Genomic DNA, 19,139 nt, shown 5'->3' on the forward strand with positions numbered 1-19,139 from the left:
TATTATCTTACAGTCCTGCAGCCCAGTGGTTCCATAATAGGTCTCACTGGACTAATAAAATCAAGGTGTCAGCAGGGGTGCATTCCATTCTGGAAAATTCCTTTCTCTCCTTTCAGGGGAGAATCTGTTTCCTTGTGTTTTCAAGCTTCTTGATACCTCACATTGCTTGTCTTATGGCCCTTTTCCTCCACCTTCAAAACCAGCAACATTGCATCTTTCTGGTCCTTCTCCTGTCTCATAATTTCTCTCTGACCACAGCTGAAAGGTCCTCTGCTTTTTAAAAATTTTTTCAGTTTTATTTCCAGCACAGTTAACATACAATGTTATATTAGTTTTAGGTATATAATATAGTGACTCAACACTTCCATACATCACCCAATGCTCTTCACATCTGCCCTCCTTAATCCCTGTCACCTATTTAACCCATCCCCCCACCAACCTCCCATCTGGTAACCATCAGTTCTCTATAATTAAGTCTGTTTCTTGGTCTCTGTCTCCCTCCCTCTCTCCCCCCCCCCTTTGCTCATTTATTTTGTTTCTTAAATACCACATATGAGTGAAATCATGTGGTATTTGTCTTTCTCTGACTGACTTTGCTTAGCATTATATTTTCTACCTCCATCCATGTTGCTGCAAGTGGCAAGATTATATTTTTATGGCTGAAGAATATTCCAGTGTGTGTATGTATGTGTGTGTGTGTATGTATGTGTGTATACATATATATAACATCTTGTTTTTAATTTTTTTATTTTAAAGAGAGAGAGCAGGGGAGAGGGTCAGAGGGAGAGCGAGAGAATCCCGAGCAGGGCTCGATCCTACGTCCCTGGGATCACTACCTGAGCCAAAATCAAGAATCAGATGCTCAACCGACTGAGCCACCCAGGTGCCCTATATCTTTATCCATTCATCTATCAATGGACACTTGTGCTGCTTCCATAATTTGGCTATTGTAAATAATGCTGCAGTAAGCATGGGGTGCATGTGTCTGAAAGGTCCTCTGCTTTTAAAGACTCACATGATTGCACTATACCCACAGATAATTCAGGATAATCTCTCCATCAAGATCTTTAACCTTAATCACATCTGCAAAGTCCCTTTTTGCCATGTAAGGTAACATATTTACAGGCTCAAGGGATTAGGGCATGCTCCTTTTAGTGGCCAAAGGGCCCCCTCTTTCTTTCTGCTGATCCTAGTAAAGAGGCCTGGTGCAGAGTTGATGTAGTTTCAGGGTAATGGTATCTCCTTCAGTGTGTAGTTCACTCTGAGATTCAGGCTTTGGCTCTGTCCCTTCAGATCATCTGTGGGACTTAGTGGAGGCTAGGGACAGGCTCTGGCCTCAGACTCATCTCTGAAAAAGGAATATGGTGCTTGTATATTCTGTGGATGAGACCAGTCCATCACATGAATAGGGAGCTCAGACATTATTTGAAGAAATACATTAGTTGAATCATTGGAATAGTCTTGTGTCCTACTAAGAAAGTTGTGCTAACTTTTCCTTTTTATTTAATGAGGCTTCAGAAAAATGTCACATTTAGACATTTGAAAGATGAGAGCTCTGGTATCATTTGTTGTTTGTGTTGAGCCAGAATCTTGTCTGTTCATGAAAGTTTGGGGTGTGTTTCTGGTTCTTACTGTCGATTTTCAGTTTAAATTGGTCTTGGAAACTGCTTTATATAGAGTCAAGGATATTTCATCTTGCTAATATTTTACATCCATTGTAGAGGTAGGCTGATGTTCCCATTTAGTATTGAATAAGTTGAGAACTGTTTAATTTCATCTTTACTCCTACATTAAACAAATAATTTAAAAAGTATTTAAATATTTGCAAGTTAAAATTGTTCTTTTGGGAATAATTATCTTTTTAACTATAATACAAACATTGAGTACTCTGCAGAAACAAGTTAGAATTTTTCATAAATGGTGATAAACATAGTTAAGGATTGATGCTTGGGTTTTTATATACCAGTCAATTAAATTTCAGTGCTACTTTTAATTAATGTTAATAGACCCATCAGTCCCAGAATATTTGTGATATCAGATTTAACGCACCTAAATTCCAAATTAGGTCAGTGGGTCAATAGGTTATTAGGTTAGAAAAAGATTTATTGTAGTTTCCGTTTTTAAACCCAGGTTCCTAAGTTAATCGTTTTATTTTATTATTTTTATTAAAATTTTTTAAAAAATGTTTGTTTATTTTTGAGAGTGCAAAGCGGGGAGACGGGCATAGAGACAGGGAGGCACAGAATCTGAAGCAGGCTCCAGGCTCTCAGCTGTCAGCACAGAGCCCAATGCATGGCACGAACTCACGAACTGTGAGATCATGACCTGAGCCGAAGTTGGACGCTTAACTGACTGAGCCACCCAGGCACCCCAATCATTTTATTTTTTTTAAGTTTATTTATTTATCTTGAGAGAGAGCAAGCATGAGCAGGGTAGGGGCAGAGAGGGGGGAGGGAGAATCCCAAGCAGGCTCCGAGCTGTTAGCACAGAGCCCAGTGTGGGGCTAGAACTCATGAACCGTGAGATCGTGACCTGAGCCGAAATCAAGGGTCAGATGCTTAGCCGACTGAGCCACTTGGGCACCCCAAGTATACAGATATATTATAAAGAAGTAGCAGTGGGAACTGAATATCTAAACACTTCTTTCAAGATGGATGTCACTTAGACATCTTAGAAAGTTGCAAGCTCATTCTGTGCTCTAAGAGTGAGATTGGAATTTGTATTTAAGGAACTCTCTTTGGTTCTGGAAAGTGCTGCTTTGGCATGCCCTCCTAGTTAAGAAGATACAAAGCAATACATTACGATATAATCATAAGAATAGATAAGCAATGTACAGCAGACTACATATGTTCAACAGGAGTTCTGAGAAGGGAGAGGATTGGAATAGTTAAAATGTCAATACTACCCAAAGCAATCTACACATTTAATGCAATCCCAATCAAAATTGCACTGGCATTCTTCTCAGAGCTAGAAGAAACGATCCTAAAATTTGTGTGAAACCACAAAAGACCCCGAATAGCCAAAGTAATGTTGAAAGAGAAAACCAGAGCTGGAGGCATCACAATCCCAGACTTTAGCCTCTACTACAAAACTGTAATCATCAAGACAGTATGGTCATTGGCACACAAACAGACACATAGACCAATGGAATAGAATAGAGAACCCAGAATTGGACCCGCAAATGTATGGCCAACTAATTTTGACAAAGCAGGAAAGAACATCCAGTGGGAAAAAGACAGTCTCTCTAGCAAATGGTGCTGGGAGAATTGGACAACAACATGCAGAAGAATGAAACTAGACCACTTTCTTACCGAATACACAAAAGTAAACTCAAAATGGATGAAAGACCTCAATGTGAGACAGGAAACCATCAAAACCTTAGAGGAGAAAGCAGGCCACAACCTCTTTGACCTCAGCCGCAGCAATTTCTTGCTCAACAGTTCTCCAGAGGCAAGGGAATTAAAAGCAAAAATGAACTATTGAGACCTCATCAAGATAAAAAGCTTCTGCACTGCAAAGGAAACGATCAACAAAACTAAAAGGCAACCGACGGAATGGGGAAAGATGTTTGCAAATGATGTATCGTATAAAGGGTTAGTATCCAAAATCTATGAAAGAACTGACCAAACTCAACACCTGAAAAACAAATAATCATCCAGTGAAGAAATGGGCAGAAGACATGAATAGACATGTTTCTAAAGAAGACATCCTGATGGCAAATAGACACATGAAAACATGCTCAACATCACTCATCATCAGGGAAATATAAATCAAAACCACAATGAGGTACCCCCTCACACCTGTCAGAATGGCTAACATTAATAAGGCAACAACAGATGTTGGCAGAAGATATGGTTTATATGTACAGTGGAATACTACTTGGCAATGAGAAAGAATGAAATCATGCCATTTGCAGCAATGTGGATGGAACTTGAGAAACTTAATAGAAGACCATGGGGGAAGGGAAGGGGAAAAATAATTACAAACAGGGAGGGAGACAAACTATAAAGAGACTCTTAAATACAGAGAACAGACTGAGGGTTGATGGGAGGGCAGGGGAGAGAGGAAAAATGGGTGATGGGCGTTGAGGAGGACAGTTGTTGGGATGAGTATTGGGTGTTGTATGTAAGCTGTGAATCATAGGAATCTACCCCCAAAACCAAGAGCACACTGTATACACTGTACATTAGCCAATTGACAATAAATTATATTTTTACAAAAGGGGAGGTTTTCGAGTTCACTCTTAAAGTAGTGTTCAGTGTCTGTTTCATACCTCCTTTACCAAATGTATCAAACTCTTTGTTATTAAACGGACATTTTAGAGTCATTGTCTTGTCTGCACAGCAATATTGACATTTTTAACTTCTCAAACACTCTTTTCCTTTAATTTTAGTGACAGCTAATTCTTCTTGGCTTTCTTGTGTCTCTTTGATCCTTTTCCATCTAATTGATAATATTATTAATACTAATCATATTTATTTTTGAATACTAGTCATATTTAAAATTGCTGTTTTCTGTGTACTGTCCCATACATGTAACATATTTAATTCTCAGAACAACTGTGTGTACCTATCACTATTATCTCCGAAAAAATGATGTGTGGAGATGAAGTGACTATTCTAAGATCTGTAGCTAATAAAGGGGCTGAGCTATAATTCATACCCAGGAAATGTTTTCAGAGCCTGTTTCTTTTTTTCAATTTCCCTTTCAGATTATTTGTTTTTACTACATTGAAATGTCACTGATTTTTGTGTATTAATTTTGTGTCCTGCAACTTTGGCATTTGTTCTGATGTGCTTTTTTTGTGGAATCTTCAGGGTATTATTCTACATGTAAGATCATGTCATCTGTGAACAGGGATAATTTTACTTCCTACTTTCCAATTTATATAAGCCTTTTTTTTCCTTGCCTAATTACTCTAGATAGAACTTGCAGTATGATGTTGAATACAGGTGATAAAAGTGGGCATCATTACCTTGTTCCTCATCTTAAAGGGAAAGCTTTCAGTTTTTCACTGTTGACCATGATGTTAGCTGTGGACTTTTCATATATGGCTTTTGTTATTTTGAGAAAATTGTTATCTGTTCCTAGTTGTGTGTTTTTGTGTCGAAACAGTGTTGAATTATGTCAAATGATTGTTCTTCATTGATATATTTGTGTGAATTTTATGCTTTGTTTTATAGACTTGCTATATCATATTGATTTTTGTATGTTGAAACATACCTTGCATCCCAGGGATAAATCCCACTTGGTCATGCTGTATTATCCTTTTAATATACTCTTGGATTTGGTTTGTTATTATTTTGTTGAGGAATTCTGTATTTGTATTCATCAGGGATATTGTAGTTTTCTTTACTTGTGGGGTTCATGTGGCTTTGGTGTGAAGGTGATGTTGGCTTCATAAAATGAGTTTGGGTGTGTTCCCTCTTCAATTTTTGGAAGGGTTTGAGAAAGATTGGTGTTAACTAATTCTTCGTTACATATTTGGTAGAATTCCCCATTGAATCTGTTTGGTCCTAGGTTTTTCTTTGTTGAAAGGTTTTTGATTACTGATTCACTATCTTTACTAGTTATAGGTGTGTTCAGATTTTCTACTTCTTCATGATTCAGTCTTGGTAGGTTATGTATTTCTAAGAATTTTATCTGTTTCTTCTAGGTTATCCAACTTGTTGGTATTTCTGTGGTGTCAGTTGTAGTATTGCCTCTTTCACTTCTGATTTTGAGTTATCTCTCCTTTTTTCTTAGTCTAAAGGTTTTTCACTTTGTTGACCTTTTCTAAAAATTCCTTTTTATATTTTTTTCCTATTGTTTCTCTATCCTCTGTTTACATCTATTTGAGATTTTTATTTCCTTCTGCTGACTTTGGGCTTATTTTTTCTTTTTCTGGTTTCTTGCAGTGTAAAGTTAGGGTTTGTTTTTGAGATTTTTTTTTCTTTTCTTAATGTAGTATTTACCTTATAAACTTCTCTCCTAGTATTGCTTTTGCTACATCCCATAAGTTTTGATATGTTATGTTTTTGTTTGTTCTAGGTATTTTCTAATTTCCCTTTTGATTTCTTCTTTGATCCATTTATTGTTTAATTTTCATACATTTGAATTTTCCAGTTTTCTTTGTGTTGTCAAAGTTTATTCCATTGTGGGCAGAAAAGATAGTTGGTATGATTTTAGTCTTCTTAAGTTATTATGACTTATTTTGTGATCTAATATGTGATCTGTCCTGGAGAATATTCCATGTACAGTTGAGAAGAATGTGTATTCTTTTGCTATTGGGTGGAATGTTCTGTGTATGTCTGTCAAGTTGATTTACTCTGGAGTGTTATTCAAGTTGTCTGTTTCGTATTGATATTCTGTCTGGATGTTTTATCCTTCTTGATACTGGATTATTGAAATCTCTTACTGTGTTGCTATCTATTTCTTTCCTTAGTTCCATCTTTGTTTGCTTCAAATATTTGGGTGCACTGGTGTTGAATGTATATGTAATTGTTACATCTTCCTGATGACCTGACCCTTTCATCATTATATAACATCCTTTTATGCCTCTTGTTAGTTTTTGACTTAAAATCTATTTTGTTTGATATAAGTATGGCCACTCCTGCTCTCTTTTGGTTATATTTGCATGGAATATCTTTTCACCTTTACTCTCATCTTCTGTATGTCTTTAAATCTAAAGTGAGTCTGTTGTAGACAACAAATGGTTGGATCTTTTTCTGATAAATGTATCGACTCTGTCTTTGCTGACTTTAGTTCATCTACATTTAAAGTAATTACTGATACGGAAGACTTACTGTGTCCATTTTCTTATTTGTTTTTGACTGTCTTAGAGTTTTCTGTCACTTTGTTCCTCCTGTTGTCTTCCTTTGTGTTTTGATTCCTTTCTCTTTTCCTTTTGTGTCTCTTCTCTAGGTATTTTCTTTTTGTTTAACCATGGGTCTTATATAAAACATCTTATAGTTTTGACAATCTATATTAAACTGATAACACTTCAGAAATCTATTCTTTCACGTCTCTCTCCCTTCTACATTTTGTTATCAACATCACAAATTACATCTTTTTATTGTATATCTTATGAATCCATTTTTGTAGTTATAGTTATTTTTATACTTTTGTCTTTTAACTTCTGTACTAGAATTGTTATTTTTAGTCTTTATTTTTAATTTTTTTTAAAAACAATTTGTGGAGTTTAACATTTGTTTTGTACACTTTTTGTGACTTAAGTTCTAAATTTTATGTAAAACTTTTTCATGAAAACTTCTATAAGTTAAGTAAATCTAATAAATAATTTTTTTGTTGTTTAAACAGAATTCTGAGACTGATGGTCAGCCATATAGAAGAATACATTGAACCTATAGTTTTCTGAAGAAGCAATTTAAAAGATCCAAAAAAACACAAAAGGTAATGAAGGTTGTATCTTAGAATATACTTTGGATTGACATTTTTCCAGCAAAATATATAAATTAATCCATAAACTGTTTTGACACACTAATTTGAGGAATGTTTTATTAAAAAATTTTTCCTATTTATATTACTTTATTTCAAAACATGTATTGTATCCACTATATTTAGATACTGTTTTAGATACTGAGAATGCAGTGATAAACAAGACAGAAGCTGTCCCTGCTCTCATTATGGTTGCATTCTAAAGAGAGGGAGGACAAATAAACCAGTGAAACATTTGTCGTTAGTTCAATGCACAGAATTAAAATAAATAATGTGTTACAGAGACTGGTGACTGCTTTTATTATTGAAAGACATAAATATTTGAAAGCCCTCACTGAAGAAGAACATTTCAGTTAAGATATGAATGGCAGGAATGTGCCAGCCTTGTGAAGATCTGAGAGAGGAGATTTACAAGCAGTGAAACCAAAATGACCATAGAATGCTTGAGGAACGGAAAGAGAAAATGTGACTGGAGTATAATAAACGAGGGGAAGAGTATATGGAATTGAGGTTCAAGAAGAAATCTTGGCAAGGAGCAAATTACAGAGAAAGTCAAGTGTTCTGTTTTGCTGTATAATATTTTAGACACCTGTAAATTCTGTAGAAATATCAAAAAGGTAGCTGGATATAAGACTCTGAAGTTAAGAATCATGTCTAAGGGTGTGGATTTGGGAGTTATTGGCACAGAGAAATACTTAAAGGCATATGTCTAGATGAAATTATATAGGAAGTGTACATAGATTGAGAAGGATTTATCCTTGGGACGTGCCAGCGTTAGAGGAGAAGGAACAACCAGTGAGATGAGTGAGAAATCAGGAAAGTGTTCTGTTGCAGAAGGCAAAAAGAGAAAAGTATTTAATAAATGTAGAAGTGATTAGTTACATCATATGCTACTATGAGGTAAAATAGAGAGTAGACCAAAGCAACCATTATTGCATTTGGCAGCATGAATGTCCTTTAACCTCTAATAAGAGTGAACAGTCTCAGTGGGAGTGGTGAAGGTGAAAGCCTGATTAAAATTGATGAAGAGGAAATGGGGGAATTTCCAGTTAAAGATGGCAAAAGAAATGCAATTAAATTCCTGGTTTTTTTTTCCCTTGAAACTCCATTAAAGCTAAAGTAAAGGGATGGTTTTTTTTTTTTTTCTTCTTTTAAAACAAAAGGCCTAACTTCACAAGAGCAAACAGAAGGGGACAGGAAACAAATGCAAAAAAAATTTGGAGCCTGAAAAACAAAAGAAAGTCTGGTATCTGTCTTACAGACCCTAGAACCCTGAGCCAGCTGTGAGAATGCTGAGACTAAACTTAACAGCATTATAGAGCCTCTAAAATGTCAGGAATGGACAGCGCTCTTTACTTCTGCAAATAGAAATACGAGTGGAAGTAAAAAGAGGCCGATATGTTGCCAGTCTGTCTAAGAGGTGATTATACTCCATAAACCCTTTTCTTGACCTTGGAGTACCAAGCATCTACCCCTTCCTTATCTTAGCAGAAGACTAGAGATTTATTTTCTAGCAAGGATAAAATTGAGATGCAGCAAACATGGTTGAGAATGGGAGTACCATGTTGAAAATAGAGGGCTTAAGAACGTAGGCTACCAGATTTTTATAATTTTTCAGTCAGTAGTTTAGAAGATTTTTCTCTGGAAATTGTAACCAGCCTAAGAGAAAAGAGCTGAAGATACTGACTTAAAAGAATTTCCCCAAAGAAATATTCCAACCTGATACCTCTGCTAAAGTTCATAGTCAGTAAGACCTATCACAAAGAATTTCAGTGATCTTTTTAGACCCCACCCTTAAATGATTTGGTGCCCAGAGATCTCTAAGCATTATAGGAAAACCTGTTATGTGAGAGCCAAAGACCATGCCAAAAGAACTTACCAAGTTAGGGGAAATGGAGACCAGGTAGGTAAAATTTACCCCATTTACAGCAGGTAAAAACTGAAACAAATACAAAATTATTACCTAATGGTTTCAGAGAAGTTGGAAGGGAGATGCTAAATTTATGAAACGTGAAAGAAAAACAAATTAGAAATGAAGAACTCAAGAGTGGAAAAATAAAGCTAATATATCGAGAGTAAAACAAAGTTAAAATGGGAGAGAAAAATATAAAATTGGAGCAACTGTCAGAATCTCTAATGTTGAAATAATGGGAGTTATGGAAAGGGAAAAAAGAGGGAAATAGGAGAAATAAAGAATTGAGAATGATTCAACAAAACTGTCCAGAATTAGAGGACATAAGTTTCCAAGTAGAAAGATCCTATACTGTGACCACTATGGATGTGGAAATAAGTCCAAAATAGGACATATCACTGTTAAAATGTAAAACATAGAGGAGCTTCCAGAGTAAGAGAAGTAGGTCACATGTAAAGATCAATAATCAGAATGGCTTTGGGCTTCTTGAGAATACTCTGGAAACTAGAAGACAATGGAGCCTTCTCGTAAGTCTCAGGGAAAACTTATTTCCAACCTAGTATTCAGTATGTAGCTAAACTATTGATTAAGTATGATTGATGACAGTTTCAGACTTATGATTTCTAAACTGCTTATCTGCCATGACCCCTTTCTTGGGGTGTTATATTTGGAGGTACTCAACAAAATAAGTAAACTAAAAAAGATGAAAGCATAGGATATAAGAAACAGAAAATGTACCTTTAGTAGAGACCCAGAAAATCACCAGGAAGATTATGTATAATGATCCCAAGATGACTGCTGGTTGTAGAGAGCATCTAGTCCCAACAGGAATAGGTCAAAGGGCACCAAGGTAAATAGCTTTGAGATTATGTTGGTAGAATGTGTAATGTGTTTGAAGATGTTAGGAGATTTAGACAGGAAAAAAGTTTGGGGCTGAATTGGTGATAGGTGTATAGGAAAGTAAGTCAACAATAAAACAATTATTAACTCCAGGGAAAATTATTTAGAAAGGGGAAGTATTGTAGTATGCTGTATGGCTCAGTTGTGAATTGCATTTACAGAGTCATAATAATGTTAACTCTGAATATAACCACCTAGCCAAAAGTATGATATTGGGAATTTGGGCAAGTGTGCATGTAAATGAGGTAAGGATGGGGAGTCAAAAAGAATTAAATTTTTCTTAGTGGAATTCAGTAGATGATGCCTAAAAAAGACTCTCTTGAGAGCAAAAGGAGACACTTTTAATAATTACATTGGGACAGCTTGAATAAGTTGGGAGCGTGTAGACAACCTACCTAAAACAGAAGGAATCAAGAAGTAGCAAAATAAAGGATATCAGAGAGTTAACCGCCTGCAGAGACAGTTCAAGGGGTGAAAGTGGTGGAAAGTGGGAATTGGGGGATCAGAGAACAGAGGACTTCCAATTTTTTAGTAAGTCTTGTAAAACTAGGTGGACACTTTAGACTTTGAACATGTATACACTGGTGAAAATAAACACTACATTTTAAAGTAAGGGAGAGAAGGGAATTAAAGATGTTCAAACAGCAAATGTATGCTGCCATGCAGTTTTCCTGTGAAAGGGAGCAGAAAAGGAGGGCAGTACCTGAAGGGGTTGGTGGGTCAGGGGTTGTTTTTGTTTTGTTTTTAGGGTAAAATACTAAGATGTTGATCAGAAAAATCCATTTTTTAAGGGAGAAATTCGTGATGTAGGAATGGAAAGCCTTGAGGGTGACAGCAACTGCGATTCAGAGGACTAGAATCATGTCATTAGATACTGCACAGTTTATTTTTAATACAGAATGTGTTGTTTCATGTATAAGGGTTCTTTTCCAAAGATTTCCAGGCTCTGAAATTTTCTGTTAATTATATTTAATGTTGCATGCTGAATTAAAAACATATCTGCTTCTGTATTTGGCAGACTTTGAATGTTTTATAAAATTTCTTAGTTCTTAATGTCTCCCCATTTCATAAATATTTGTAAAGCTTGTTTTTAAACTGATATTTATAAAAGACTTATGCCATCCTTGCCCTCTGTCATCATAAAGTAATAATAACACTGGAGAGCTGGGAAGTCCTATCGCTGAATGACGTTGAGCTCAAGTTGCTTATGTAAAGGAGCATTTGATTCCTACATGTAACTTGATCTTGGTAATTTAATTTGTGAACTTTGAATCCCAGAAACTGTAACTGATCCTTTCCAAGACACATTATTGCATACTATGCTGGCCTAGGAATGTCAATATTTAAGAAAGAAGACTTTTAATAATAAAATTTGATCTGTATTAGATTATGCACTTGAAATTCCTTGCTGTGTGTAGGGACACAGCATATCTCCTAAAACAATCATTTTAGGATCCATAGCATGAATCGTTTAGAATCCGTAGCATGTGCAGGTGTGACTCTGGATGGTTTTTTTTGTACTGAAAATGTGAGGCCTAGGGTAGTCCCCAGATAGGACCTTTTGGCTGTTCCACCATTACTTTGTTTTGAATTAATTTGACACTTTATTTAAAGAAGTTAGAGGGAATTTTTACCCAGTTGGCTCTAGAGTACTTCGTTCCACCTATTTCACTTCTTCCTTACCTTTTCCTTAAATATACTATGTCACTTGGCTAGAAAAGTAGACAAAAGATCTTGGACTAGACTGTTAAAGATATAGTCTTAATTTGTTCACTTAGCACAATAAATGTTTGGAAGAATACTGTTACCAACATTAGTAAAATAGCCTAATAAAGCATTAGCTTGTATCTTCTAAACCATTTTGGGTTCAATCAGGTTGGCCCTTCCTATAGTCTAAGCCCTAATTCTTGGGGTCTTTTTTTTTTTTTTTTTCTAATTTTCCCTGTTTTCTACCTTTTGATAATTAAAGAAGCATAGTCTTGGTTCCATATAAAAAAGGATCAGATCTGGCCTTTTAACTTTAAAATTGTTCTTTTTTAATTCACCCAACATGACTGTTACCTTTCCACTGTTCTTTTTGTTCCAGTCATAGAACTAATCTCTGTTATTACCATGATAGGTATGTCTCTTAGACCAAAGGGTTGTAGTTAGGTCATCTTTGAAGTCTTTTCTAACTCCAGAATTCGGTAATTCCACGTTTCATCTCCTGATGTTCACCCAGACACTTAAAACTGGTATTTTATCTAGTGCTAGTTCCTTTTACTTTTACTTCTGACTCCCTATTCATTTTCTTTTAAGAATTCTTAGCCCTTCATAGTCTCATTTCTATAGCCATAACCACAGAGGCACAGCATCATTTATCAAGGATTATTCACTTGCTCTTTCATGACTATACATTTGAAAACAGTGATAGAATATTTTAGAATCCCATGTTCTTAGAGCATCTTTAATCTCTTTTCACTTAGTGTTACACATTAATTTGCACTATTTTCTCAATTTTAGATAAGATGTATAATACTTAAAGTAGAATTTTTCATGTCTCAAAACTGGGGATTTATTAGTATTAACAAATATTTAACTCATGACAATAGGATGTACGTATTTTGTGTAAATAAATTCTGCCTTACACTTCAGAAAAACTATAGAATATAGGGTGACAAACTTTAGGCTAACAATTTCATTTTAAAGTAGTGAACCTTAATTCCTTCAATGTGGGTAAGAGACCCCTTATAATAAGGCTTTTTTCCATTTCACTTGCCTTCACCCTTCTACTCACTCTTATTCTCATTTTATGCTCTAGTAATTAAAACTTTAAGTTGTAACATGACCAAATTTTTTCTAAAGAAAATGCTAAAATGCAACACCTGGGTGGCTTGCTTAGTTGGTTGAGTGTCTGACTTTGGCTCAGGTCACGATCTCATGGTTTGTGAGTTTGAACTCTATATTGGGCTCTGTGCTGACAGCTTAGAGCCTGGAGCCTGCTTTGGATTCTATGTCTCCCTCTCTCTCTCTGACCCTCCCCCGTTCTTTCTCTCTCTCTGTCTCTCTCAAAAATAAAAATAAACATTAAACGTTAAAAGAAAAATTAAACGAGGGGCACCTGGGTGGCTCAGTCAGTTAAGTGTCTGACTCTTGATTGCTGCTCAGGTCAGGAGCTCACTGTTCATGAGTTTAAGCCCTGTGTCAGGTTCTGTGCTGATAGCACAGAGCCTGCTTGGGATTTTCTCTCTTCCCCTCTCTCTCTGCCCCTCCCCAACTTGTGCTTTCTCTCTGTCTCAAAAATAAACAAACTTAAAAAAAAATTTTTTTTAAAGAAAATGCTAAACCTCCTAAGTTTCTCAAATATGATGCTCCCTCAAGGCCTGTGCCTTTGCAAGTTGCTATTCTTGTAGCTTAGAATCCTTTCACATACTACCTCTTGTGCTCTGGTCTGTTATTTCTCACATTCAAATGGTCATACAGATCACATGGGGACCTTGTTAAATGTAGATTCTGGTTCAGTAGGACTGGGGTTTTTAACAAGGCCTCAGATGATGCCAATGCTGGTGGTCTCCACCAGCATTGGCATCATCTGAGATACATGTGTGTGTGTGTATACATATATATGTATTTTGTTTTAAATTGTCAAGTTAGCTAACATACTGTGTAGTCGGCTTCAGGAATAGATTCCTGTGATTCATCCCTTACATACAACCCCCAGTGCTCATTCCAAAAAGTGCCTTCCTCAATGCCATCACCCATTTTTTCACCTCCCCAACCCCCTACCCCTCATCAACTCTCAGTTTGTTGTCTGTGTTTAAGAGTCTCTTAATGGTTTGCCTCCTTCTCTGTTTGTATCTTCTATTTCCTTCCTTCCCCCATGGTCATCTGTTAAGTTTCTCAAATTCCACATATAAGTGAAAATATATGATATCTGTCTTTCTCTTAGCATATAATACCCTCCAGTTCCATCCATGTTGTTGAAAATGGCAAGATTTCATTCTTTTTCATCGCCGAGTAGTATTCCATTGTATATGTAAACTACATCTTTATCCATTCATCAGTTGATGGACATTTAGGCTCTTCCCATAATTTGGCTATTGTTGATAGCAGTGCTATAAACATTGGGGCACATGTGCCCCTATGAATCAGCACTCCTGTATTCTTTGGATAAATTCCTAGTAGTGCTATTGCTGGATCATAGAGTAATTCTATTTTTAACTTTTTGAGGAACCTCCACACTGTTTCCCAGAGCATCAGTTTGCATTCCCACCAACAGTGCAAGAGGGTTCCCTTTTCTCCACATACTCGCCAGCATCTGTAGTTTTCTGAGTTGTTTTTAGCCACTCTGACTGGTGTGAGGTGGTATCTCATTGTGGTTTTGCTTTGTATTTCCCTGATGATGAGCAATGTTGAACATCTTTTTTCATGTGTCTGTTTGCCATCTGGATGTCTTTGTGTCTCTTCATGTGTTCTGCCCATTTCTTCACTGGATTATTTGTTTTTCGGGTATTGAGTTTGAGAAGTTCCTTATAGATTTTGGATACTAACCCTTTATCTTGTATGCCATTTGCAATATCTTCTCCCATCCCGTTGGCTGCCTTTTAGTTTTGTTGATTGTTTCCTTTGCTGTGCAGAAGCTTTTTATCTTGATGAGGTCTCAGTAGTTCATTTTTGCTTTTATTTCCCTTGATGTTGGAGACATGTCAAGTGAGAAGTTGCTGCAGCCAAGGTCAAAGTGGTTACTGCCCGTTATTTCCTGTAGGATTTTGATGGTGTCCTGCCTCACATTCGGGTCTTTCATCCATTTTGAATTCATTTTTGTGTATAGTTTAAGAAAGTCGTGTAGTTTCATTCTACATGTTGCTGTCCAGTTCTCCCAGCACCATTTGCTAAAGAGACTGTCTTTTTTCCATTGGATACTCTTTCCTGCTTTGTCAAAGATTAGTTGGCCATATATGTGTGGGTCCATGTTTGGGTTCTCTCTTCTATTCCATTGGTCTATGTGTCTGTTTTTGTGCCAGTACCATACTGTCTTGATGATTACAGTTTTGTAGTAGAGGCTAAAGTCTGGGGTTGTGATGCCTCCGACTTTGGTTTCCTTTTTCAACATTACTTTGGCTATTCAGGGTCTTTTGTGGTTCTATACAAATTTTAGGATTGTTCTAGCTCTGTGAAAAATGCTGGTGCTATTTTGATTGGGATTGCATTGAATCTGTAGATTGCTTTGGGTAGTATTGACATTTTAACAATATTTATTTTTCCAACCCATGAGCATGGAGTGTTTTTCCATTTCTTTATATCTTCTTCAATTTCCTTCATAAGTTTTCTAGAGTGTTTAGCATACAGATTTTTCACATCTTTGGTTCGGTTTCTTCCTAGGTATTTTATGGTTGTTGGTATAGTTGTAAATGGGATCAATTTCTTGATATCTCTTTCTGTTGCTTCATTATTGGTTGTAGAAATGCAGCCGATTTCTGTACATTGATTTTATATCTTGTGACTTTGCTGAATTCATGTATCAGCTTTAGCAATTTTTTGGTGAAGTCTTTCAGGTTTTCCATGTAGAGTATCTTGTCATCTGCGAAGAGTGAAAGTTTGACTTCTACTTTGCCAATTTGCATGGCTTTTATTTTGTTTTGTTGTCTGATTGCTGAGGCTGCAACTTCTAACTGTGTTAAACAAGAGTAGTGAGAGTGGACATCCCTGTTGTATTCCTGATCTCAGGGGGAAAGCTGTCAGTTTTTCCCCATTGAGGATGATATTAGCTGTGGGCCTTTCATATATGGCTTTTCTGATGTTAAGGTATGTTCCTTCTAACCTGACTTTCTTGAGGGTTTTTATTAAGAAAGGAAGCTGTATTTTGTCAAATGCTTTCTCTGCATCTATTGACAGGATCATATGGTTCTTATCCTTTCTTCTATTAATGTGATGTATCATGTTGATTGATTTGTGAGCATTGAACCAGCCCTGCAGCCCAGGAATGAATCCTACTTGATCATGGTGAATAATTCTTTTAATATACTGTTGAATTCGATTTGCTAGTATCTTGTTGAGGATTTTTGCATCCATGTTCATCAGGGATATTGGCCTTTATTCTCCTTTTCAGTGGGGTCTTTGGTTTGGCGATCAAGGTAATGCTGGCTTTATAGAATGAGTCTGGAAGCTTTCCTTTCATTTTGTTTTTGCAACAGCTTGAAAAGAATAGGAATTAACTCTGCTTTAACTCTGCTTTAAATGTCTAGTGGAATTCCCCTAGCCAACTGGCCCAGGACTCTTAATTGTTGGGAGATTTTTGATAACTGAATCAATTTCTTGTAGTTATAGGTCTGTTCAGATTTTTTAATTTCTTTTTACTTGAGTTTTGGTACTGTGCGAGTGAGTGTCTAGGAATTTATCCATTTCTCCAAGATTGTCCAGTTTGTTGGCATCTAATTTTTCATAGTATTCTCTAATAATTGTTGGTGTTGGTTCTCTAATAATTCTCTAATAATATGGTGTTGGTTGTGATCTCTTTCAATCGTGATTTTATCTGTTTGGGTCCTCTCTCTTTTCTTTTTGGGAAATCTGGCTAGGGGTTTGTCAGTTTTGTTTATTCTTTCAGAAAACCAGCTCTTAGATTCATTGATCTGTTCTGGTTTTTTTTTTGGATTTTATGTTGTTCGTTTCTGCTGTACTCTTTATTATTTGTCGTCTTCTGCTGGCTTTGTGCTTTCTTTGGTGGTGCCAAGTTCCTCCAGGTGTGAGGTTAGGTTATGTATTTGGGACTTTTGCTTCTTGAGATAGGCTTAAATTGCAGTGTACTTTCCTCTTAGGACTGCCTTTGCTGTGTCCCAAAGTGTTTGGACTCTTGTGTTTTCATTTTCATTTGCTTCCGTGTATTTTTAAATTTCTTCTTTAATTGCCTGGTTGACCCATTCATTCTTTAGTAGGATGTTCTTTAAACTACCCGTATTTGGCAACTTTCCAAATTTTTTCTTGTGATTTCAAGTTTCATAGTGTTGTGATCTGAAAATATGGATGGAATGATCTCAACCTTTTATATTTATAGAGGGCTGTTTTGTGGCCCAGTATGTGATCTGTTTTGGAGAATGTTCCAAGTGCACCCAAGAATGAGTATTCTGCTTTTGGATGAAAAGTTCTGAATATATCTGTTAAGTCCATCTGGTTCAGTGTGTCGTTAAGAGCTGTTGTTTCCTTATTGATTTTCTGCCTAGATGATCTGTCCATTGCTATAAGAGGAGTATTAATTCCCCCCATAATCACAGTTATTATCTATATATTTATTTATGTTTGTGAATAACTGATTTATGTATTTGTGTTCTTCCTTCTTATGGGCATGAGCATTTACAATCGCTAGCTCTTCTTGATGGATAGACCCCTTAATTATGATACACTGCCCTTCTTCATCTCTTGTTACAGACTTTCTTTTAAAATCTAATTTGTCTGATACAAGTATGGCTACTCTAGCTTTCTTTTGCCCTCCAGTAGCATGATAGTTGGTCGTCCATCCCCTCACTTTCAATCTGCAGGTGTCCTCATGTCTAAAATGAGTCTTTTGTAGTCAGTATACAGATGGATCTTGTTTTTTTATTCATTCTGATACCCTAGGTCTTTTTTTTTTTTTTTTAATTTTTTTTTTCAGCGTTTATTTATTTTTGGGACAGAGATAGACAGAGCATGAACGGGGGAGGGGCGGAGAGAGAGGGAGACACAGAATCAGAAACAGGCTCCAGGCTCCGAGCCATCAGCCCAGAGCCCGACGCGGGGCTCGAACTCACGGACCGCGAGATCATGACCTGGCTGAAGTCGGACGCTTAACCGACTGCACCACCCAGGCGCCCCTACCCTAGGTCTTTTGATTGGGGCATTTAGTTCATTTACATTCAGAGTGATTATTGAAAGGTATGGATTTAGTGTCATTGTGTTATCTGTAGATTTTGTGCTTTTGGTGATATCTCTGGTCCTTTTGCTGCTTTCCACTAGTGGTCATGAACTCCTTTAGTTTTTGTTTGTCTGGGATGGCCTTTATCTCTCCTTCTATTCTGAATGACAGCCTTGCCGTTAAAAGATTCTTGGCTGCATATTTTTCCTATTCAGCACATTGAATATTTCCTGCCACTCTCTTCTGGCCTCCCAAATTTCAGTGGTCAGGTCTGCTAACTACCTTTATGTGTCTACCCTTGTAGGTTAAGGCTTGTTTGTCCTCATCTGTTTTCATAATTCTCTCTTTATCTTTCCATTTTGCCAGTTTCACTGTGATATGTCGTGGTGTTGACCCATTTTGTTGATTTTGAAGGGAGTTCTCTGTGCCTCCTGGATTTGGATATCTGTTTCCTTCCCCAGATTAGGGATGTTCTCAGCTATAATTTGTTCAAATAAACCTTCTGCCCCTTTCTCTCTGTTTTCTTCTTCTGGAACTTCTATGATACAGATATTATTAGGTTTCATTAAATCACTTAGGTCTCTAAATCTCCCCTCGTGGTGTAGTAATTTCCTTTCCCTCTTTTTTTCAGTTTCATTATTTTCCATAATTTTATCTTCTGCCTTACCTATTTTCTCTTCTGCTTCTTCCATCCTCGCTGTCATTGTATCTAGTTTATTTTGCATCTCACATATAGCGTTTCTTAATTCATCGTGACTATTTCTTAGGTCTTTGATCTCTGCCTCAATTCTCCCCTGTCTTTTATGGTTTTTTCAAGCCTGGCTATTAGTCTTATAACTTTTATTCTAAATTCTTATTCACATATATTATTTCTATCTGTTTTGAGCCATTCTCTGGCTGTCATTTCTTCCTGGAATTTTTGAGGAGAATTCTTCCATTTCGTCATTTTGGCTAGGTTTCTGTCTTTTATGTGTTTTAATAGCTTGTTATGTGTCATGCACCTGTGAGAACTACTATATTATAAAG

At 36.4% G+C, this 19,139-nt stretch overlaps 1 protein-coding gene across 4 annotated transcripts in view; it reads left to right on the top strand.

Annotated features, from left to right (window-relative positions):
- CLOCK (clock circadian regulator) overlaps nucleotides 1–19,139 on the top strand; it is a 130,311-nt gene that overhangs the window by 34,171 nt on the left and 77,001 nt on the right. For all 4 annotated transcript variants that reach the window (XM_045474002.1, XM_045474003.1, XM_045474001.1 and 1 more), the window contains exon 3: nucleotides 7,300–7,392. The gene's annotated coding sequence lies outside the window, so the exon portion shown is untranslated. The remainder of the gene's footprint in view (nucleotides 1–7,299; nucleotides 7,393–19,139) is intronic.

This window comes from Leopardus geoffroyi, chromosome B1 (assembly GCF_018350155.1).
Source record: "Leopardus geoffroyi isolate Oge1 chromosome B1, O.geoffroyi_Oge1_pat1.0, whole genome shotgun sequence".
Classification (NCBI taxonomy): domain Eukaryota; kingdom Metazoa; phylum Chordata; class Mammalia; order Carnivora; family Felidae; genus Leopardus; species Leopardus geoffroyi.